Source organism: Dermochelys coriacea, chromosome 5 (assembly GCF_009764565.3).
Source record: "Dermochelys coriacea isolate rDerCor1 chromosome 5, rDerCor1.pri.v4, whole genome shotgun sequence".
Lineage (NCBI taxonomy): Eukaryota > Metazoa > Chordata > Testudines > Dermochelyidae > Dermochelys > Dermochelys coriacea.
Window position 1 is genome coordinate 107,420,243 of NC_050072.1, and position 24,458 is coordinate 107,444,700.

General features: G+C 39.4%; 1 protein-coding gene across 48 annotated transcripts in view; it reads right to left on the minus strand.

The window, feature by feature from the left end:
• PTPRD (protein tyrosine phosphatase receptor type D) overlaps positions 1-24,458 on the minus strand; it is a 1,712,576-nt gene that overhangs the window by 986,443 nt on the left and 701,675 nt on the right. For all 48 annotated transcript variants that reach the window (XM_043515489.1, XM_043515496.1, XM_043515490.1 and 45 more), the window contains one exon: positions 18,570-18,618. The gene's annotated coding sequence lies outside the window, so the exon portion shown is untranslated. The remainder of the gene's footprint in view (positions 1-18,569; positions 18,619-24,458) is intronic.

A 24,458-nucleotide genomic window follows, 5' to 3' on the forward strand; every position in this document is an offset into this window, starting at 1 on the left:
GTCACGCAAGTTGCCCAGAGTCTCAGTCTTTTGGAGCAGGATGTGATTAATGGCCCTGCAGACTTCCATCAACATGACTCCAACAGTCGACTTTCCTACTCCGAACTGGTTAGCGACCAATCTGTAGCAGTCTGGAGTAGCCAGCTTCTACAGTGCAATCACCATATGCTTCTCCAGTGACAGGGCTCTCTCATTCTTGTGTCCTTGTGCCGCAGGGCTGGGGTGAGCTTATCACACAGTCCCATGAATGTGGCTTTCCTCATGCGAAAATTCTGCAGCCACTGCTCGTCACCCAGACGTGCATCATGATGTGATCCTGCCACTCACTGCTTGTTTCCCAACTCCTCTTGTCTTTGTAGTTTAAGGAATAACTCCACTGCCACTTGTGATGTGTTGGTCAGAGCAATCAGCATACTGGTCAGCAGTTCAGGATCCATTCCTGCTGCCTGAAAGAGGCAGGGTGCGCAGTACACAAACCACTGAAAGATGGCGCCAAATGTGGATGGAAACACAGGGATTGCTGGGATGAGAAGCAATGCATCACAGGATATTGGGACAGGACCCAGGATGCCCTGCGACGCCCCCTCCACCTTCCCACAAGTCTAAGCAGCAAAAGAGAAAGAGATGCTCTGTGGGATAGTTGCCCAGAGTGCACCGCTCCGAATACTGCTGGAAGTGCCACAAGTGTGAACACGCTACTGTGTAGGCAGTTGTCAGTGTGAACACACAACAAGTGTTTCCCTTCTGCGCTGTCTGAGTGGCGCTGTAACTGCTGGTGCTGTACCTTTGCCAGTATAGACGTGTCCTAAAACATACCATCTTTCAGAACTCCACCCAAAAGGGACTAACTTCTCATTTACACTTCTTCCAAAGTTCATGGTAGTCGTGAAGCATAGAAGACAGCCAAGTCAGTTTGCACAAGTCTAAAACTTGGCTCTTCTACTAAATCATATGAAGCACAGACAGTTCAGATCATACAGAACATAACATCCCACACATAATGCCCCTCAATAGCTCACCCTTCCCTTGGAAATCCTTGAGGCTGTTATGTGTTGAGTGGATTCTCCCTCCTGGGGTTTCCTTCCCTGGCTTGAGGTGACCTTCCTTTCTCCTTCCCAGGGCTTCTATTCCTGTCTCTCTCTCTTTTTAGTCTATTTGCTCCCCTTCCAAAACCTGTCTCTCTTTGGTCTGTCTCTTGGTAACTTTTTGCTGCTTCAAAAATTCTTCTCCTCAGGAAGAAGTATATTTTCCATGGGATGCAGGTACTGTTTCACATAACCTTTGTGTGGTACAGCACTGTATATTTTTTGCTGTCATTGAAGTTAAGTACTTTACCACTGTCCTCAATCTGAGGGAAACAATTTTCAGGTTGGTAAGACATGGTGGATACACACACAGAGAGGCATTCATAATACCAGAGTTTTCAGAGTAACACTTCCTAATAACCTTGTAATATCAATCAGAATTCATAAATTGTACAGAGCCACAAAATGGTCAAAGATGGCACCAAAAAAGAAAAGTACATTCAACATTATGACAAGATTCATTAAAAAACAACAACAACAAAAGTTAGGAAAAAAAAGCAACAAAAGTTCTTGTTAAATGCTAGAAAGTTTTATTCCATTCCTTACGTGTATCACCAAAGTAAACGACTGAGATTATCTCAACATGACACATACCAGTGTATTAGTCTGGTGCAGACAATAAAGTGTGTGTTTCAAACATCTTCCTTTCTCTCCCCTCCAGCACAATGGGAAAGACTAAAATTCTGTGTTTCAGAGTAGCAGCCGTGTTAGTCTGTATTCACAAAAAGAAAAGGAGTACTTGTGGCACCTTAGAGACTAACAAATTTATTAGAGCATAAGCTTTCGTGAGCTACAGCTCACTCAATGTTAAGCCACCCAACGAAACAACAAACACCATAACTAAAACAAAGTGGTGTTGGTGCTTGAAAAATGTAGTAATATACTTTCTGTGCCTAAATTATCTAGATACATATCTAGATATCTAGGGTCAGCATAGACAGTGCTGAAGATACATACTTGCTGAATTCAGAGTGAGACTCAGCCATATAAGCTGAGTAAAATGCTTTTTATTTTCCAATCAGCTGCTTTCCAGAAACAAATTATGTATGCAGATACATGGTGGAACTGGAGGTAGATGCAAGATTATGGAGAACTTCTAAAGAATTTAACTGGAATAACAGAAGGGACTTGACAAAAATTAAACAGGGTTTAACAAAACTTACCCTAAGAATTTAAAAAAGTTAACAGTGAATGAGATCCTACCTAAACAGTTTTAAAATCATATGGAAGAAGCTGAGAGAGAATTACATCCCTGCATCAGAATTCTGTAGAATTTTCAAACCTGCTTATTCTATAGAATATTCCCATGAGGGTACCGTAGTCTAACTTTTAATGTTCTACTGAAATGGAAACTACACGTTTTGCCCTGTATTCATTCTGGTATTCTGACTATGGAAAGCCAGGCTATATTCTCCAGGGTAGTAAAACAACCCTAAAAGAGGGGAAAGTGTTGCAGTGCTGTCAGCTGCTGGCAATTCTTGCTCCATAAGGGGCCATCATGCAACCTAAAAGGGGTCCACCCTGATGAGTGAGGTGAATAGACAGATTGCCCAAAGGATGCACTCTTTTAGTGCAGCCCCGAGGAAGCCTCTATTAGCAGTGTTCTTGGTTCTACCAGAGGCTCATAGTGCTGTGGATCTCCCCAGCAAACACTACTGCCCTTTCCATGGGGTGCATCCCCATGGGGGTAGCTGGCAGTGAGGTCGATCAAAGAAAAAGTGTAATGTTTTTAAACCCTGAACTTTCCAAAAAGGGATTGGGAGAAAACTGCAACCTCCCTCCTCTTTATGTATTAATATGACACAGTGGAGTTGATGCAAGTTGTCTTTGTGAATGAGATATGAAATAAACACACATTCTCAGTGTACAAATGAAGGAACAGAGGCTCTAATAATGTCCAATAAATGGCCAAGCTTGTTAGCTGATGACCTACAGTTCCATGATATTCAGCCAAAAATTTCTAAGTACAAGACTGAAAACAAGAAAAAAAATAATGGTTAAACATTTTGCCCCCTTTCTTTTTATTAAAATTTCAGATGATCTCCAAAGTAACTAGCTATTAAAACTGGAGGGACAGGTTGTAGGAAAGATTGTGCCTTGCCTTCGAGGCGCACTCTCCCCCAGTGCTCATTCTAGGGTGTGTGCTGCCTATTCCATAAAGCTATGGGTCTGCCACACAATATGGCTCTCAAGTTGAGAGAGAAAAGACAGACAAAGTGAGACCCTTCCTCAAATGTAAAAATATGCACCCAAAAAGATTTCCAGCCATTATTACAATTATTATATCTAAATTAAAACCACCTTGAGCCTGATTATATAAATTTCTCCAACCTGGACTTCAATGGGAGTTCTCTGCCTGGAGCAGCTATAGATACAGGTTTCTTGTATTATACTACTGTTTGTCTCAGGTCTGAGATTTACACCAACCCCAATGGATAATGCAAACATGATGAGGTCTTTTTCATACAATCAGGTTTGTGGGAATGTCATCATGATCACCTAAGAGATTTTGAAGTGTCTTTTGAGGCAAGAGGAATTTGCCTCAAATTATGAAAGGAAGTATTTCCTCTTGTACTGAATATACCAAGGGTCTGTTTAGGCTAAGCAGTTTGAACTATACAACCATTGGAATTGTCCTATGAATTTTTGGGATTTCTCTGTACCTCGAAACATTTTTTCTCCTGCAAACCCTATCTTGTCCCTCAATATAACAAAGTTGATTTGTTTCTTAGTTCATACTCTACTGGTGTTCAGAAGTATGTTAATGTAATGAAATGAAGGTCATTAATTATATGGCACAAAAACTGTGTGTGCTGTTTTGTGTATCACAGAAAATAATTTGTATTGAAAGGAAGGAACTGGTTGAGAAAGCAAAAATACTTTAAAAAAATCTAGTCTAAGGTTCAGAAATGGCAGTCACTACAGATTGGTAGCTACTGATAACAGTGACAGTTTATTAATAATCTGTCTTGTAAAACGGACATATTGGGTGCTGAATTCTGCTCAGTTACTCAATGAAATCTCATCCATTTTATTACTGTCAGAATTACCTACATTCAGTTGAAAACCTGTTACAGGCTTAAATATGCTTTAAAGCTCTTTTCTCAATACAATTTACTGCTTCTCCCCCCAACTCCTCATTATCAACAAGACAAATCGAAAAAAGTCTAATTTTGACCTGCCAGTATATCCACAGTCCATTGAATAGGTAGCAAGTTTCAGTCCAGATACAAATTTTGATAAGGCCTGATAAGGTTACAACCAGACAAATGGAAAAGTCTTAGTATCTAAATTACTTGCTCCTGACATGCCAAGAGGAGGAAAAAATACACTTCAAAAATAATGCACATGCATGCACTATGTTTCCAAATTGTCTGTCTGCATGTATTACTATACCTTATGTCCTCACTTGATAATTTATCTAGTTGCAAATATGAATAAGCTAGAGAAAAATAAAGAAAGATTCTCTCTAACAGGACTTCTCTGTAAAAGACATAGAAACAAGAGCTGTGCAAACCATCTGATTTCTATTTTCAGGGGTTCAGGCAAACATTTTCTTCTGGTTTTAACTGTGAGGGTTTCCCCATCACCCCTAATGCTTTTAGTTATATATTTAAACCCAGAATCTCAATGTAAATTTAAATAAAAGTTACTGAGTTGTACATGATTTCTACATAAAACTGCTTGGATGAATCTCAGCTTAGTTTGTAAAGAAACCTAAAACTAAGGGCTAGTTTTGACTAAGGGAGATCAATGCTGCTGCAATCGATGCAGCAAGGATTGATTTAGTGGGTCTAGTGACTAAATCAACGGCAGAGCACTCTCCAGTCGACCCCGTACTCCTGATCTCTGAGGGTATGTCTACACTTTCCACGGATCGATGCTGTAATGATCGATCCACCAGAGCTTGATTTAGCAAGTCTAGTGAAGACCCACTAAATCGACCACAGATTGCTCTCCTGTCAACTCCAGTACTCCACCAGAATGAGAAGTATAAGTTAAGTTGACGGGAGAGTTTCTCCCATCAACCCAGCGCAATATAGACACTGCAATAAGTCTACCTAAGTTATCCATGTAGCTGTAGTTGCATGATTTAGGTCAACTTACCCCCATAGTGAGCTTCAGGTGGTTTCGGGTTTCACTGGATACACTTTGCTCAGTCCTAATATAAATGTAGCTGTGTTCAGAGAAAGGTTATAACTTCTTCGCTCTTTGAAAATACATTAGGCCAGTTCTGAATTTAGATGATTCTACAATCCTCTTTTTAGGACTTATTTATCACTTGGTTTGTTGTTTTTCATCTCTACTTATATAAACCTATATGACATAAATCAAACTCCTCCTATTGACTTTGATTACTCCAACTGACCTCCACAGGAAGCTTATGGAGAAAAAACAGACTAAATTGGGGTATTTAGCCACATCCTTCAGTCTGGAGAAGAACAGAAGAAATTATGCACAATCTCTCCCTGTTCTCCACAGACACAAGGTAGTGTGTAAGCTGCCTCATCCTAGAAAATAGTCCCACCCCTTTTCTAGGCTTTTGTTTTGTTCATGGCATATATACAGAGAACTCAGATAAAACCTTAAAATAGTCTTGCTGGAAGGTTGCAATTAACACTTCTTTTATTTTTTTAGAACTGAGAAGGATAGTACACAGGAATCCCATAACAGGGAGACACAAAGCAGGTTGCTCCCTAAAACAGAGAGGCACAACTCATGATACCTTACTTGAGGCTGGCTATCTGCAAACTGACTCTGATCACAAGCTTCCCTACAGAGCCTCCTGCGTGCAAGCATGACCAGGAAATCCCTGAGAATGTAAAGTGATAGATCACAATTTAACACTTTTCAGTACCCCACACCATTCCCTCCCACACTGGGACAATTTGTACTCTTAAGGGTACACAGAAGGAGCAAGCTCTGCTCTCAATTGGCTGGGTCTGAATGGTGAAGGTTCTTTGCACCATCCCTGTACCATTGTTCACCCAGCACAGGTCCCAAGGACAATCTGGCCACAAACAGCTGCCTCGGTGTTTGGATCTTCCATAGCAGCTGAGAATTTCAAATCACTATGCAAATCATTTAGTTAGATCATGCAACATCCCTGAAGGACAGTGATATCCACATTTTACCAAGGAAAACTGAGGTATAGAAAAATAAAATGACTTTTCCAAGGTGACAAAATCAGAGACAAAACTGGGACGAGAATCCATGACATATTCTGAATTCCAACCCTGGACCTTAAACAACAGATCATCCATCTTTCCCACAGGACAAATGTCACTCATTGTAATTCATTCTCTCTCTCTCTTTCTCACCAAAAAATCTGTTCAGTTTATTTCAAAATGTTCTACATTTGTTTTTTCCATTTAAAACTTAGAATGCTTCTAGATACTTTTGGCTCAGTTATAAATATTACTGTAAATGCACTTCAATTATTGGGAAAGTTTATAAAATATTACAACATGCTTAAATATGTCCTGTTATTTTCACACAGACAAACCCAAAGTCAGATTTTTACCATGGTTTCTGAAGGGAGAGGACTCATGACTGAATCTAACCCTTGTGTACCATCCTATTCTGGGAAAACAGAATTGATCAGAGTATTTACAGTACTGACTTTGAACAGACCTCTCAAAAGACAGCCAAGTGTGGCCAGCTACATGTGGTTATTTTATGGTGTTAACTTCTGAGACAAAATTTATTTCACTTAGGACCTTAAGTTGGAAACAAATGAAAAGCTAGTGCTTTATCCATCAAAGAATTCAACTGGTAGCCAGTAACAGCCTAAATACTTGTTTAGGATCAGTAATCCAATTTCTCTGTACTTTTTTTTTTTTTAAATTACCACCGCCACCAAGAGTCTAATAAACTTAAATCTGATTAACGCTTTTTTCCTTCCCAGAAAAAAACGTTAGTCTTCATTAGCAATTTCTACATTTTCATATAGAATGTAAAAGTAATGAAAAAGTAAAATACAGAAGGTGAAAGAGGCAATTCTTTAACACCAATTCCTAATATCTTAAGCAATGAGTAAACCTGTAAAAATGTTGAATTTTTTTTTTGGTTCAAAAGTTGCAGATACATTTTGTTAAAGCTGTGGTTTTAGTGTAGTCAGTACAAACACCATAAAAAGCCAAACACAGATAAAAAATTAGGAACGGATGTCACACCTCAGCATGTCAACAAAGCACTAGACAGATACACTCCTGGGAGTCTAGTTTCATTTCATGTTTTCCCTCAACCTGTTTCCTAAGGAATGACGACATCCCTCCACTCCCCAAGTACTCCCACAAGGAGCACCAACTATGGGCATGCAGCCACACACAACCTCCAACACCTTCTTCCAAGGCATGGAGCCCAGCTTCCAAAGCAGGGTAGCACACAGAAGAGAGAGCATGGGCTGGTTGGCTCTCAAAGACAAGCATGAGGCAGGGGCAGCCAGGCCACATTTCAGTGGCATTCTGACCACATGTGCCAGGCCACATCACCTCTCATTCAAATTTGGCCCAGCTGCCACTCTATCACAAAGGAGAGGTGGCCAGGACCAAATTTGAGTGAGTGTTGTGGTGACCGAGCGCATAGAGTTGCAACACCACTCAAATTTATGGCTACTATAAAAAGTTGTGGTGTGTTAAAAGTTGCAGTTTCTACAACAAAATTGCAGCCTGCAATTTTCTTACAGCGTTGCCTGTGAGTGCTATAAATGAATGTTACAAACATGCAGAGGTATAAGAGAAACATTTTTGCAGTTGTCCTGTTTTGGGTAAGGGTATCTCACTATTTTATGCTCTTCTAGGTTTTGGATAAATTAACTAAAAAAATCACCAGCTCTATACAGTATTTGGGTCTGACCCCCCAGAGTTTGATGTGTTTAGGATCAGACCCTATATTAGAACTGCTGTATGGAATAAGGGTCTGGTGCAAAGTACATTAAAATCAACGCGGGTCTTTTCATTGATCTCACTGGGCTTCCGATCAGCCACTAAAATAATATTTTGCAACTACTTTAAAAAATGTAAAATACTTTGAAGGGGATTTTAAATAAAAAAAGAAATAGTTAGTTCCAATACAAAAAATACGTCAAATTTATCCTTGGTGTAATTCTGTCATTTACTTGATCAGTGTTACACGAGGCATGATTTTTTCCCTGTATCTTTATAGCATGTTATTACAATATTCTTTTTGGTCTTCAGGGTTAACTCTTTTCTTTAGGGAGTTAGCAGATCTGTACATAAGCAAATGGAAAACTTTTTGCTAGGCTGCATTTTAAATAATTTATGTTTCAGAGTTTTAATAAGAACATTGAAGGCTGGATGAAAGAAATAATTTTACCTTTAACATATAATTTACATTTCCAATTCCACATCCTTTGTAAATGTGAGTCACTCCGGGCTTATGATAAGCAGATATTGACATGGCCTTTGAATATAAAGTAATTGCTTAATAGAATTTTTTCCCCCTTTCCTATAATTTGAAAGCAACTAATAATGATTGTATTTAGTGGGATGACTGTGAATTGCTGAGGAAGGTCAAAGACTTGTCAGAAAAATCAGTCTGAGAACAATTGCAAATAATCCATTGGCACTGAAAGCTACCAGCATGACCATTACTAGTGATTTTTGTGCATCAGGAAAAGCTTGCCTCTCACCACTGAATAGTTTAAATGATACAACTAGAGAAAGTGAACACAAAATTACTCCCTTCATGAAAGTATTATGCCTTTGTCATCTTATTAATTGATTTTAGTATATAGTATCTAACAGACCCTTGTCTGCTAGAACTTGTAACAGGACATATTAGCCCTGTCTAACGTGTGCAACAAGCTCTGTAGCCTGGTTGTAAAGTGCAATTATTGCTAATTGAAGACAATTAAATTGCTATTTTATGTGACAGAACAGAACCATAAGCATAAACACCTAAGGCTCCTAATACAGAACAGTAGCATGTGTAAGATAGCATTCTTTGTGCCTTTAATTCTATCCACCAAAGAACCAAATATGCCTGTTGCCTTGCCTTTCAGAACTCGTTTTAACCTTAGAAATAATCAGACTCCCAAAAAATGAAATGACATTCCTACAGGTACAAAAGATAGAATGTCATCAAGATTATAGAGCATTATTCTAATGATAATTTGTCCTTGGTCGCCACTTAGGCTATTTATCAATATTTTCAGACTGTTGTAACCACATGGTAATGATAATGGGACCGCTACTGCACACATTGCCCCCAGGGCTGCTGCTGGTTTTAACTGTCCTGCATCATTCTTTTCAGAGCAAGACTAGACAACAGGTGGTGTAGATGAGATATTGGCATTGTTAACCATGGGGTAGGAAAAGTGGGAAATAATTGGCAAGCAAACTGATTTTTATTCTGATTGTTCAATTTAATTCATCATAGGGCCTTAATAGAACTAAATCTGAACATACAGTAGGGTATACAGAGTCAACAGAAATAGTTACCCTCATTATAAAAGTATTTTTCTGCTTCTCAGACATACTAAGTGACACAGTTAATTTTCCATTCATGTTACTCTTTAATCATAAATTAATCTTGGAAAAACATAGGGCTTTGTTTGATACATAAAGGTAAAAAGACAGAATGTTTTTTTATATGATACATTTTAATCTGTCAGAGGTAAATATCCTGTAGACTGAAACAACATGCTGCATGATTTTTAATAGTACTCGTATGGGGCACCATATGAGAAAAAAACCTCCCCCCTCCCAGCTGTTTGATTTCAAGTTTAATTTACATACAACCTTTTACTTACAATGTGGTGTGACCTGAAACATTGTAGTCACATAGTAGTTCATGCACTGGTGAATGTACTAGCAAGAAAAGGTATTTTGCTTTCTAAGCTTTTTCTATAATATTTTAACTGTCATGCTTGAAATGTACATTAAAAGAACAACTGGTTAAGCACTTTCATGATGCTTTTAAGGAAATATGAGTTGGTTCATTGGAAAGATATAAATATCTAGACATGTATGTGCATATATTTTTTTTTCTTGTAGGGGCTGAAAACAAAAATAGTGAGAATCCATAAAGATCAAGCAAGTTTATTTATACAGTTTTGTCATAATTTAAATATATATTTTATATAGCTACAAATGTTTCTATACCCAATATTGCATATAGCCACCAACAGTAGAGCCTGGCTGTTAAATATATAGATATATCAGTATCATCAGATATCTTTTCACCTGTAACACTGAGCTGACAGAGGTGAGGTAAGGTTTAATTTTTGTTACATACTGTCCAAGCTGTATATTTCAAACCTTATTTTTTTTAAAAAAAGGAGAAGAATATAGATTAAAATAATCCTCTATTTGAGTCCCAAGTTTTAATTCAATATTACAGCTGACTAAATATCAGACATCCTAGTACGATATATTTTTTCTACAATTTGGCAGTTAATGCTTTCCAAGGCTGAAATTGTGCCTCCTCTTAAATCTTAGTGAGTACCACTATTATATGCTTTCTTTAGACAGCCACTAACAGGGACCCACTTCTCCACCACATTTTTCCCACTAGTATCCAGCATCCTAGTTCCCCAATTCCATCTCTTGCTCCAAAACTTTTTCAGTATTTGGGAAAATCTAAAGGAGCTATTAACTTCTCTGTAAGATTAGAGGAACTGGTTCAGAATGCTTTCTAATAAAAAAAAACAAGGAGGAGCATCAATCCCCACCAGGAGTGCAGCACCACACAGGGCCACGGGCAACATTTTGAAAGCAGAAAAAGAGCTGTTTGGCCAAAGGAAAGGCTGCTGCCCACAGCTTTATTAACTCAGGACAGTTTCACTCATAGTGGGAAGGTGCTGGTTACTTTTCCCCATTTAGACTACTGCTTTTGATTGATTTCTTCTAAATAACATCATTAACTATGCTGGAAAATCAGCCAGCAAACCAGGGCTAGGCTAACCATTTGCAAGGCCCTAAGCTACCACATGGGCCCTAAGTGCGCAGCACCTTTTCCTCAATAGCCTTAGCGTCTGTGTCCTCTAGCACAGGAACTAGGAGATGAGACTGGTGACTTGCTAGTAATTGATGGGACCCCAGAAGTGACCCCATAGTTCCACTTTGCATTGGCACAAGACTGAACCTACTCAGACATATCCTTTCTTTCCAATAACTGAAGCAATGCTCAGAGTAGCTTCAAAGAAAACAAAACAGCTTGTAGAGCAGAAGTAACCACTTCTATAGGACTAGGGCCTTGCCTACAATTAATGTTCTCCAAGACTTCCCCATTGTTGACCTAGCACCAATACAGCTCCACCTGTGTTAGTAATGGTGTAAGCACTAGTGAAAGTTGGGTGCAGATGTTTCACTTCTGTATCATCAAACCAACTCCTGCACTCCACTAGCATTTCCATCATTGTTACAAACGGTGCAAAGCCAGGAATGAGAGAATTTCAGAAAATGCTCAATGCAGGTGCAGACTTATACAAACAACTCCCCTTAGTCATTTCCCACCTCTCTACTTAAAGAGGCAGAGGACATACCTAACTTCACAAGCAGTTTATTCTTTGGGCTTTATGCAACTTTCCTAATGAATGAGGAATCAGGCATAATCTGGAAATAGGACTTTCATTAGAAACCTAAAATTAACCCCCAAAAGTCTAACAAAATATTTTCTGAGTTTGGTCTCATGTCACTGAAAACCCCATCCCTTCAGTCTCCCCTTTTAGATCTCCAATGTCTTTGAGGAGGAGTCAGCTGCTGGGCTACATACCCACCAATTATTCTGACTCCCGCATCTTCAGTCTTTTGTGGGAGGTAAGGGGGAAGGGTCTCAGACCTGCTGTGTCACACAACTCCTACCACAGATCTTGGTGGGAATGAGGCTGCCATCAACCCTTCCTTTGTACAACAGGGGGCAGAAAAAATGAAAAAGTCAGTCTGAGAGTTGGTCCACTATCCTTTGCACTACAGCTCCGGAAAACTATGTAAGAGGAAATGTGCAAGAGATTTTAGAATGATTCAGCATACAGTAGCAGCAGCAGCACAACCAGGTAAGAAGGCGTGTTGCATGCTCTGGTGCTATCCAAATGATGATAGGAAGTCCCCAGCCCTCTGCAAAAAACCCTTTCCAGGTGGGAGTGGAGCTAGTGGGGTGAGGAAACAATGGTGACACTTTGTGTAGAGAGAAGATAAAAGAGCTGAGAACAGGTACTCCTAAATATTCCATAAGACAATCAGTAGAGGAAACAGGAGGAAAATTTCTCTACAGTAAGTAGCTCCCCTCTCAAAGAATTAAATTAACATGTACCCATATCCCAGTAGAACTCATATGACATCATGTCTTACTGCTTAAATGATGCTTAGCAGATATATAACATTTTTCATCTTCAAAATATGAATTAAATAAGTGATATTCCAATTGTTTAATATGTGCATATATATTCAATTTTAAGTTCTCTCACAAACACTAATGATACAAATTGGAGAGTTCCTTTCACCCTATTATTCCCTTGCCCTCAAATCTTAAAACAAATGATTATAGGCATGGTTAATGCATAACAGTTTGTCAAATTATAAAGGTAAGTATGTAGTTTATATCAAATTTCTTTACTTTTACTATACTGTTTCCCTAGGGCAATATTTTATTACATAACAGCCTATGTTTCAACAATGGTGTCTATTAGACTGTCCCACACTTTATTTCTTATTTCGTTTACAAACTGCTTCTTTATGCCAATTTTAAATTTGATTTCTTTGAATGCTCCACAAACCTATCATCTGTGCTGTGCTCAAATGAACTAATCTGACATTATCTACCTCCATTTAAGATTTTCATAATTCAGTTACATTTGTTCCCTTTGAACATCTCTCTCTTCTTAAACTACATAAAATTAAGATTCTGAAATCTTTCCTCAGCAACCAATTCTATAATCCAGAGAATAACCTATTACAGTCATCCCATGTCCCTTTTACACAGAGAACTCCAAGCACTGAAATAATGAAATAGCACAAGTTATTTGAGTAAGACACATACACAGTCTCTCCAATATTAGGGAAAAATATTTACATCACTGCACATTTTAAATACACCATTCAGTAGTTGTGATTGGGCTGAATCCTCCACCCTGTCCTGACAGGTTTTCTGGCCTCCTGTCCTGCATCACCCAGACCGTGGTAACAAAGCCTCCTGTGACTTATAGTTCCTAGTCATCAGTTGACTTGTATACGCAGAGAGAATGGTTTGCTGGGAGAGGAACTGGGAATAAAAACCCAGCCATCTCTTATAGTATGGAGGAATAGAAGTTCTCCTGTCAGTGGTCCCCATCCCAACACATCACCAGGGTAATTAGTTCGCTCTAGTAAGGAAAAAAGGATAACTGGTTGATGCCAGGGAGGGCAAAGAAACAGACAAGCCCATTGGAGGATAAAAGTCTATTGATTTACACCCTGAACCAACAGAATAAAGAGACTACTTAGGGTCTGGGAAAGCCTAGGAAACTAATTTCTCTGTTGATCCCAAATAGTAAACATCCGATCCTTGCCAGAGGTGTTTTTGTTGTTGTTGTTAAAGATTATTCACCTTCTCATACATTGTTCTCCAAGATGTGTTGCATATGTCCATTACACTGTAGGCAAGTGTGCATCCAGTGCACTGGTTGTGGAGATTTTTCCCTAGGGGGTGAGCAGGGCTCCCTCATGTGTACCACAAATGCCCAGTGCTTCAAAGTGAGGATACACGGGTGAAGCTGCTCTGCCCCTTCTTCAGTTCCTTTATGCCAGAAGCTGATGGTGGACTCTGATGTTTCAGGGATTAGGTAACGGTCCCATCCAACATATTTCAAAGAATAATAGTTACAAGAAGGTGAGTAACCGTTTTGCCTTCTTTGAGTACTTGCATATATCCATTACACTGTAGGCGACAAGCTGTTATACCAGATGGTGAGACTTGAAGTCTCATTAGAAGGAGGACTGTAGGGCCATTTTCCCTACATTTGCATCTTCCCTTGAGGCAGCAGAGAACACAATGTCTGGTATGAGTATGAATGGAAGATCATGTCATCACCCAACAGATGTCCATAACTGGGATGTGTGCCACAAGTGCTGCTGAGGCTGAATGTGCTCTGGTTGAGCATGCTGTGAGTTTGTCAGGATATGTTACCTCTTTGGCAGCATTACACAGTGTGATGCAGCTGCTGTTGCATTTATAGAGTCTTGGAATTGTGATTGGATGACCTCTCATGCACTCTGTGTAAGAAACAGCTGGGAAGAAATTTGAAAGGGCTTTGTCTTATCCAGGTAAAAAGCCAGAGCTCAACAAAAGTTGGGAGGGGAGGTTGTAGAGTTCATCTTTGTGATTATGCAGCTTTGGGAAGAAAACAGATAGCTATATAGACTGATTCAGGTGGAAATCAGATATCACTTTTGAGAAAAAAGTAGTGAATGGAATGACGTTTGTCTTTGTAGAAAACTTTATATGGTGGATCAGTGACCAAGGCATTCAGCTCTCTCACTCTCCTAGTGGAGGCAATGGCCATGCAGAAAGCTATATTCACTGACCTGTGTGTGAGCAAGCACAACGTTAAAGACTTGAAAGGAAGATCCCTCAGAGCAGGTAACACTACATTCAGATCCCAAGAAGGAGCTAGGTCCCTGACAGGTAGAAGAGGAAGAGAGAAGGAAAATCCTCTGCACTTATTATCTTGGGTCATGCACCAGGTTAGAGATGACAACATCCTGTCTGGGATGCATAGCAACTTGCCTAGATGGTAAATCTGAGGACAATAGACCAATCTGAGCATGCCTGTAATGCTCTGAGGTTCAGTCTGGTGTGAGTGGCTCACATATGTACATGCAGCCATACGACCCAAGAGCCTGAGGTAATTCCTTACAGTGGTCTGAGGGACGTCCAGGGGGACACAGGCTCAGTATAATCTGAAATCTGGAAAGAGGTCAAAATACTCTGGCAAAGGTCAAATCCAGGACTCCCCCAATGAATTCTATCCCTTATAGAGGGAATAATGTTGACTTTTCCTTTGTTCAATTTCAGGCCCAGGATGTTGAACAGACACAGTTTGATGGACAGCAGCCTGTTCTTGGGATCTGGAGTGACCATGAACCAATCATCCAGGTAAGGATACAAGCGGACGTTGCTTTTGTGGAGGTAGGATGCCACAACAACCATGCACTTGGCCTGTCATCAGCACTGAGGGTCTTTACCAAAGGGCAGGATGGTGACCTGGTAATGGTCATCTCCAACAACGAATCTAAGGAACATCCTATGGCCAGGATGGATGCCACATGGAATAGGCATTCTATAAATTGAGAGCAGCATACCAGACTCCCAGATGTCGGGAGAGAATGATCTCAAGTCTATACATTGCTGAGAAGTGAGCAGGTAGGCCAGATCTCCAGCAATGGATGCCAACCCTAGGTGACAAGACTGCATGGTCGTTTTACTACAAGCACAGGTCACAGAGCTAGTCAGCTCTGAGATCTCCATGACAGTGCAGGTGATATGCATGCCTATAGATGTGGGTTAAGTTCAGAGAAAAACTTCATACCTGAATTAAGCTTGATTCATTTGACTCTTCTGGTTATTTAATAAAAACTGAGGTTAAGTGAGGTCATACCATACTATGATTCATGTAAGGAAGTATTGGAACTTGCTCCACCAGGTTTCACAGAGATCCTTAATGCTTCAGCTAGATCTTGGCACAGTCCTATGTTCTGACTCAGGGTATATCTATGCTACAAGCCAGGAGTGTGATTCACCTGCTTAAGTACACAAACTCATTCACATCAAACTAGCATGAGTAGAAATAGTAGCGTAGATGGGGTGGAATGGGTAGCGGCTTCATGGCTGAGCCGTGTTGAGTATATTCCCGCTTGAAACTGGAGGGTACATACTCAGCACAGCTTAGCTCTGCCTCCACCTCCATGACCCATGCTACTGCATCTACACAGCTATTTGTACTTGTGTTTGGTCCATAAGAGCTAGCATGAGTATGTGTACACAAGCAAGGAAATCACACACCTAGCTTGTAATTTAGACATATCCTAAGACTCTTGCACCTTCTTTTCATCTTCCTGACAAGTTTATAACTCTGTTTATCTGGGGACAAATTCATTCCTGATTTAATTAATTTGAAGTCAATAGATGTACATCAAGGAAGAATTAGATCCTTTATCTTTTCATTGTACCTTGAATCACCTAGAAAGATGCTGTAGTTGTACATAAGGTTATCCCCCTAATAAATCCACAGTGGCTAGAACTTCTAACCTGTCCCCGCTTTTATCTTGCCTATAATAAATGTAAAATGTGTTTAAGAAAAATAACTAAGAAACTTTTATAAACTTATTTAACAAAACATCCTCTATTGCCAGCAGAAACTGTCTGTATTCCTCTCTGAGCTCTTGGAACTATGGGTAAGTATTTGTTTCTTATTTTTGTGAAGTTGTACTTTTAAATGATTCCATGCTATTTAGCAGTAGTTTGTATATTCATTTCTTCTTGTACACAATACTAATGCCCAAATAGTTGGCTCTATTCATATGGTAACTTCGGTGAAATAAAATACTTTCCTGAAATAGACATGGAACATTCATAACTATAAACCTGTTGGAACATTGGAACCTCAAAATGGATCATCATTAGTTTTCCATGTTCCTTCCCTAATAGATAAAGGATTACTAGTGTAAAGCAGCAGCTGCCCAGGGGATTTTACATTTACACAACCACGAGGTACAATATTTACATTTAATGAAACAGTGGCCTTATAATAGTGAGACGGCCTTACAAATCACTTCTCTGAATGTTCATTAAGAACTGGTTCTGCATTAAATGTCCTCAGCGGTGTCTGAATCACTTATTACCAGTCCTTAAGAGACATAAAAGAGATGATTATGCAAAAGTTAATATGCTTAAAATTTGCTACCAACCCAAGTCCTGCAAACTCTAATTCTAAAATAATTCTACAAAGCACCGAACTATTACCTTCTAAATCCCCAAAATCTAGTAATTCAAAGAGTAAATCTGAGCACAAACACAAGGACAAATGGTTTATTCAGATTACTATAAAAGTACCAGTTAAACAGTTATACTGTACACCCATAAATCACTTTCAGATCAGCAGTGAAGACTTTGTTCAACTATTGTTATGCAATGCAGTAATCTAGAAATAATAGTTTCTACTCCACAGTTGATGGAGAAAGAGAACTTTCATGGACAATAAAGGATGCAGGGTTGTTTGTTTTTATTATATCTATCCATTTTAGCCCACAAAGTAAATTAATATTTTCTTAGATGCCGTGTATGTCTTTAGTACAGAAACCTAAATTTCAGTTCAGGTTTTCACAGATAAAGCTTCTGAAACACAAATATAACTTAGGCTAAAAGGATGTAGCTGATTACTGGGAAGTTGTAAAATAAAATATATCACTGCTTTTGCTGGGCTGCTTTTAAACTGCTGCCTTCACAGCAGCAACAGAATCACAAAACAGAACTGACAGGTCTGTTCTTGGGTTTCTACTCTTCAGGGAGTTTTATCTTTTGCCTAAATATGCAGGTTATGACAGCTATTTTGTGTTATACAAATGAGGTTACCTCATGAGTTTGCTCCCAATTGAATGCTAACCATATTGTCTCGTTATAAACAAACACTGAAATTATTATATTTAATACTATGAAACAGCCTTAAAACATGAGAGGATATTTTTGTGGTAATGCTAAGCTTTTAACTCTAACAGCTTTTACTTCACAGGCTTTTAAATGATACCAACCACATGGTAAACATCTATATCCTTGGTCCAAACGTGTTTAGTATTGTAGTTTTCTCAAGAAATACAGAGTAGTACCCAAGACAAAAAAAAGCTCAAATTGTAGTCACAGCAAGTTTCCAGTAATTTTTATTTTCATTGTAATAGGTACCTGTTTTGGATTCAGTTCACTGAAGCTGTGACATTAAACATTTGTTGAGGGAACCCATTTTGATAAAGCTTGACAGGTAATAAAACAAGTTTTTCTTTCTATTGCTGGTTGCCGCTATTCATTCTCATCAAAGAAGCTTTTCCACAAAGGTTTTAATGTATAAAATTGCCATTTATGTCTGCAGGACTTCTGTCAGTTTTATAAATCATTGCTTCTCTGAATCGTTTTTATCTAATCCTTTTTGAAATCACATTAGCTCCAATATTTGATTACTATATTAATATTAGTCCCATAATGGAATGTGGCCAGGTTACTGAAAGTAACCTCTAAGGAGTAAAAGCTTCACTACAAAATATATTCTTTTTCAAACTATTCCAGAGAAAAATGAACCATGTTATTGCCAGTTTAAACAGTGAGGCAACAGACTTGTATACCAACAATCTGCCAAAAAGACCAGGTGACTAACAATAAATTTAGCACAGATTTGTTTCTTCTCATTCTCCAAGTACTGCAGCCCCATCCTGGAATGCGATTTCTTGCATTAATATACAAGTTGAAGCTAAAGAAATAACAAAAATCACTTCTTACCCTGAGCTTGCAGGTTCTGAATTCAATCAAAAATTCTCCACCCTGAGACCTGGGAAAATACAAGAAAGAAAATCCCTCTTTAGTACTGACAATAATTGGTGAGACATTAGAAATATTGTAAACCAGGTAAATGATGGTTCAATGCTATGGGTAATTAATACACACATACATTATGGAAAAATCAATTGACTTAAATCCTTGACTAGCATACTTTGAATGGAACATTATTTATCAGAAAAGAAGCTCAATAAAACCTTTAAAATTTAAGTGTAATCATTCTTTTTTCGATGTTCTGAGGCAAATTCAATTTCAAACTTCCCTACAATTGAGTTTATGCATTTCCACAGTGAACACTAAACTCCCAGGCTAGCTAGGTAGAAAAGTGTTTAAGTTATATATTGCTGCAGTTCAAACAATATTCTATTTATCTAGAAACCAATGGCTTTTTTGCAGGGGGTAAGCAAATTAATTAGTTCTCTGTGAGGTATAAAGAACAGGCAACATGAGTTCAGGCTACACTCCAAGGCTTTGGTTTGAAGGCTAGAGAAAACTGAGCTAATTATAGATGATACACATATGTGGTTGGAGGGAATCAGAATGCCCTGCAACAGCTGACAAAGGAGCAGTAGGGGTAGGAGAGCAGGATAAATGACTGGAGGTGGATGTTTGTAAACGTGGAGGGACTCAAATAAAATGTCTTCTATAAAGACCAGGAAGAGAAATCAGTTGAGTGTATAAATATATTTCATGAACAAATAAAATTGATTCACAACTGAATTAATGTTCATTTAATTGAACTGGATGCATTTCTCTATAAATACTAACATTTGTTAAAGTTATCAGTAATATAACAATGGTTATCCCATTACCAAGGCTTGAAGTTACCCATTAGTTTAATAAGGGCAATCAAAAAGTGATTTTTCTGCAACAAAATGAGTTTCCACCTTTTTGTCTCCAGCATTTTTTTTCTTTTCACTATAACATGAATGAAGATTAATTCTTCAGATTTATAATCTGGCAGAGAAATATTAGAAAATGCACAAAGTCTAAACATACTATTATATATTAGTACTTACATTTCAGATTAAGAGCACAAAAGGGAGCTGCACATGTTATAAGCCAAAAACATTCTTCTTGCATGTCCCCATTTACCAATACTAAATGTATTTTAGCATCATATTAATTTTATTTAATGATAACAGGTATAAGAGAAAGATGAAAATGCTGGCCCTGATTCAGCAAAGTACTTAAACATATCCATAACTTCAAACACATGAAGAATTCCCTTGTTGTTCTTTAAGTACCTTGCTGAATAGAAGCCTTAATATTGAATTATTATATATCAATTAATTCCCTGTGTGTGTATGCAAACACACACAGACACTTTCGAAGTGCAACTTGTGATTCTGTAATTAATATTGTGTTCTACATTAATAGGCAGGGTGGTAGCACTGCCTACTAATAAAGTTGCCTGATATTTCCCATTAAAAGTCCCTGTTTTCAGTTGTTTATACCTTCGCCAAACAGTAATCATTAAGGCTGAAATGTTCCATGTCAGAGGTCTTGTCACAAGCTGATCTGGGGGAGTGTGGGGGAAAGGAGGAGGGAAATTTCAGCATAAACAGTTTCAGCCATTTCTGAAAACAATGTTCGGGGGAAATAAATTGTTTCACCCATATTTTAAAAAATGGTTACTTTTTCTTGAAAAAAACAGTAGTGTCCTATGATTTAGAGTAGGGACTTGAAAATTGGTGGCCTTTGAGTCAGCAGTGTACCTTTTGCCATCCTTGAGAAAATCTGTCCAAATTTGGCCAATTTATAAGCCTTGGAAAATTGTAGTTCACACATGCTCAGTAGAGACATGCTACAGTATTACAGCTAAATTCTCTAAAGATTTCACTTTGTAAAATGATTTGTATGTTCTAGTCAAGGCTTTCCCTGCAGCTGCCGCTCTGGGCTGGGTCTGAACCTGGATTCGAGCACCAAAAGTAAAAACAGGGAGCCTGTGTCTTCTGTTTTCTCAGTGTTCCTACTACTGAAACTCAGGCAACAGGAGGTTGCTGCCTGATTCAAATGCAAATGGGACAAAAGACAGACCTGAGAGGATTTTGGGAGCGTAGATAAGCAGAAGGAGCCTGTAGGATAAGGGGAGGTGACTGGAACCAGATGCTGGTAGAGGCAGGAGAGGGAAACTGTGACTGGGAGTTGAGGTGAAGGAAGACTGGGACCATTTGGGCATGGAGACTGGGACTATGAGCCAGGGAGCAAAACAAGTGGCAGGGGAAAGACAGATTGGATGAGGAGCCTGATGGAAGATGAACAGGGTGTAGAAGCCTGGAACAGGATAGAGTGAGGAGAATGGGACTGGGATGATGGCATGTGGGGGAAAGGGGAAAAAAGAGGACTGGGACAGGTTGGAGCATAAAGGACACAAGGGGTCAAGATTGGGGGTGTGACCCAGGGACCTCTTAGTGCCAACTCTTGGTGCCTAAGGATTACAGTGATCCCTTGCCTCTGGTCTCAACATACTAGTTTTCCAAAGACTGTAAGGTCTCTGCTGAAAGCCTGTGTCACAATGGTCATCACAATTGTTGTGGAATATAAGTACAGAAACTATGTAAGAAGTTAAGAACTTAATTTTCAGTTTATATAATCCTAAGGACTTGCAGCTTGTCACCAAAAGGTGAGAAACAGGTTTCCTTCAGACAAGGGATGTTTATATGTCTGGCTACATGTAAATAGAGTACTGTAGGGTCCACAATAGATGCCCATTTACAGTCCAAGCTAAATGCAAATTAAGGGATTGTGAAATCTTCCAGAGGGGGTATTTTACAGAAAGAAATAAACCAGCGGGAGGGGGTCCTGTTTACAAGTGAAGATAATGGAATTTTGGACTATAACTGTACATACAAAGCTACACTCTCCATCCTTTACTGAGGGAGAAAGCGGAGAGCAAGCTTTTTCATGAAAAAGGGATCACAGCCTACCTGGCTAAAAAGCACTCATGAGCAATACTAGGTTCTAGAATGCATTTCATTACTTTATTTTATATGTAACCCTTAGTATCCAATATTTTCATCTATTTGCTATTACTTGAGTCTCCATTCATTGTTAAATAAACTTATTCTTGGGTTTTGTTTTTTTTTTTTACTATAGACACATCTAAATGCTGTGTGTTTGGTGGAGTGGCGATCCTGAGGTGAAAATGGTAAGGCTGTGTATAATTTTCCCTTGGGAGTAGCAGATCTGGGAATTCTGTGAGTGTCTAGTGGAATAAGGGCTGGACACTCCAGGAGGATGCTCAGAGGTTGGAGTGTGCCTATTGTTAAACTGTAAAGAAAAAAAGGTGCCTGCAAAAACAAAACAAAGACCTGTTTTTGCTACCAAAGGCTAATGGAGGCACAGAAGGCACAAACAAGGGTTCCTCACACTAAGGGCAAGTGTCAACAAGGTGCATATAACCTTGCATATCCGCAAAAAGTGTCACGGGGGAAGAGGCAGAAGGGTCTGTTTCACTACAGCATACTTCCCACCAGAGTCTAGACTGGAACAAAGGAAACCAGAGTCTCACTATTCCTCTGCTGTCAGAAAATATCCATGAAACCCAGAGGCAAAGTAACTCTCTTATCCCCCTAAGTGCTGGTCCACACAGAGGATGGTAAACTATCGGTGATCACAGAATCATAGAATATCAGGGTTGGAAGGGACCTGAGGAGGTCATCTAATTCAACCCCCTGCTCAAAGCAGGACCAATCCAAGTTCTTGATATCAAGAACTCCATTAGCTCAAGGGGCAGAGGTCTGTGCAGCGGATCTAAAGGTTCCAACCCTGCTGAGGAATGATGTAGGTATCAATATGATGTATATGATATAACTGGGTTTTTTTCAGTTTCCTTTTTTTAAGTACCTAGCTTCCGTGTATGTAACTTCATATGTTAAAGGACCGTTAAGGTTGCAAAGTTAGGAAATGCCATAATTAAGGTTGCCTGTGCAACCTTAATTGAGCTCCCTTGTGTCTATGCATTAGATGGTTATTAATTATATGATGTCATACTATTTTGTCCACAGGACCACTGCCTCATTCAGTGCATGGGATAGAAAAAAGTGCTTTCAAACAAAATTCAAATCAAAGCAGGAACAGTCTCAGGACACTTGAGAGACCTGCTTTAGAGGCGAAGATATGTCTTCAAGGACATTTGTCTGTAGGATCAGGGCTGAATTTTGGGGCAGGCAACCCAGGTGAGCACGTAGGGTGCCAGGCTCAGGGGAGGAGCACTGAGCTTGGGGGGCTGTTTTTTTTTTGTTAGTGACAGAATGTTTGAAGTAAAATGTTTCAAGTATTCCATATGTGGATTCATTTTTCACAAACCTCTGAAAATGTTCTGGACCTTTGTAGAATCTTAGAATCATAGAATCATAGAATATCAGGGTTGGAAGGGACCCCAGAAGGTCATCTAGTCCAACCCCCTGCTCAAAGCAGGACCAAGTCCCAGTTAAATCATCCCAGCCAGGGCTTTGTCAAGCCTGACCTTAAAAACCTCTAAGGAAGGAGATTCTACCACCTCCCTAGGTAACGCATTCCAGTGTTTCACCACCCTCTTAGTGAAAAAGTTTTTCCTAATATCCAATCTAAACCTCCCCCATTGCAACTTGAGACCATTACTCCTCGTTCTGTCATCTGCTACCATTGAGAACAGTCTAGAGCCATCCTCTTTGAAACCCCCTTTCAGGTAGTTGAAAGCAGCTATCAAATCCCCCCTCATTCTTCTCTTCTGCAGACTAAACAATCCCAGCTCCCTCAGCCTCTCCTCATAAGTCATGTGCTCTAGACCCCTAATCATTTTCGTTGCCCTTCGTTGTACTCTTTCCAATTTATCCACATCCTTCCTGTAGTGTGGGGCCCAAAACTGGACACAGTACTCCAGATGAGGCCTCACCAGTGTCGAATAGAGGGGAACGATCACGTCCCTCGATCTGCTCGCTATGCCCCTACTTATACATCCCAAAATGCCATTGGCCTTCTTGGCAACAAGGGCACACTGCTGACTCATATCCAGCTTCTCGTCCACTGTCACCCCTCGGTCCTTTTCCGCAGAACTGCTGCCGAGCCATTCGGTCCCTAGTCTGTAGCGGTGCATTGGATTCTTCCATCCTAAGTGCAGGACCCTGCACTTATCCTTATTGAACCTCATTAGATTTCTTTTGGCCCAATCCTCCAATTTGTCTAGGTCCTTCTGTATCCTATCCCTCCCCTCCAGCGTATCTACCACTCCTCCCAGTTTAGTATCATCCGCAAATTTGCTGAGAGTGCAATCCACACCATCCTCCAGATCATTTATGATCTTGTGGAACCTTCCAGACCTTCTGAGAACTACATTTTCCTCAGACCTCCTAGAATGTTGTCAGTCATGCCCCTCCGGGTATATAGGGGGCAGGGTGTTGCCAGTCAGTCAATGAGATACAAGAACAAAGTGAAGTGAGAGCCCAGCTGCAATACTGTGAACCTTGTTTTATTGTGTAATTGTGAAAGTGTACTTGTGTTTTAAGACTGAAAAAGTGTAAGTAGTGACTAATAAAGGACATATTTAATGAGATGCCAGAGATATTTATTGAATACCATCTATGCAACAATATAAATTGGGGGGAAGGGGAATCGAAGATGCTCCTCGCTTGGGGTGCCTATGTAGGATCACTGATTCATTGGTGAATAAAATAGTATGTGATCATGTTATTAAAGACTATCATAATGCATTGGCACAAGGATGCTGAATTAAGGCTGCACAGGCAACCTTACATCTGGTATTTACTAATTTTTGAAAAAAGAAAAGGAGTACTTGTGGCACCTTAGAGACTAACAAATTTATTTGAGCGTAAGCTTTTGTGAGCTACA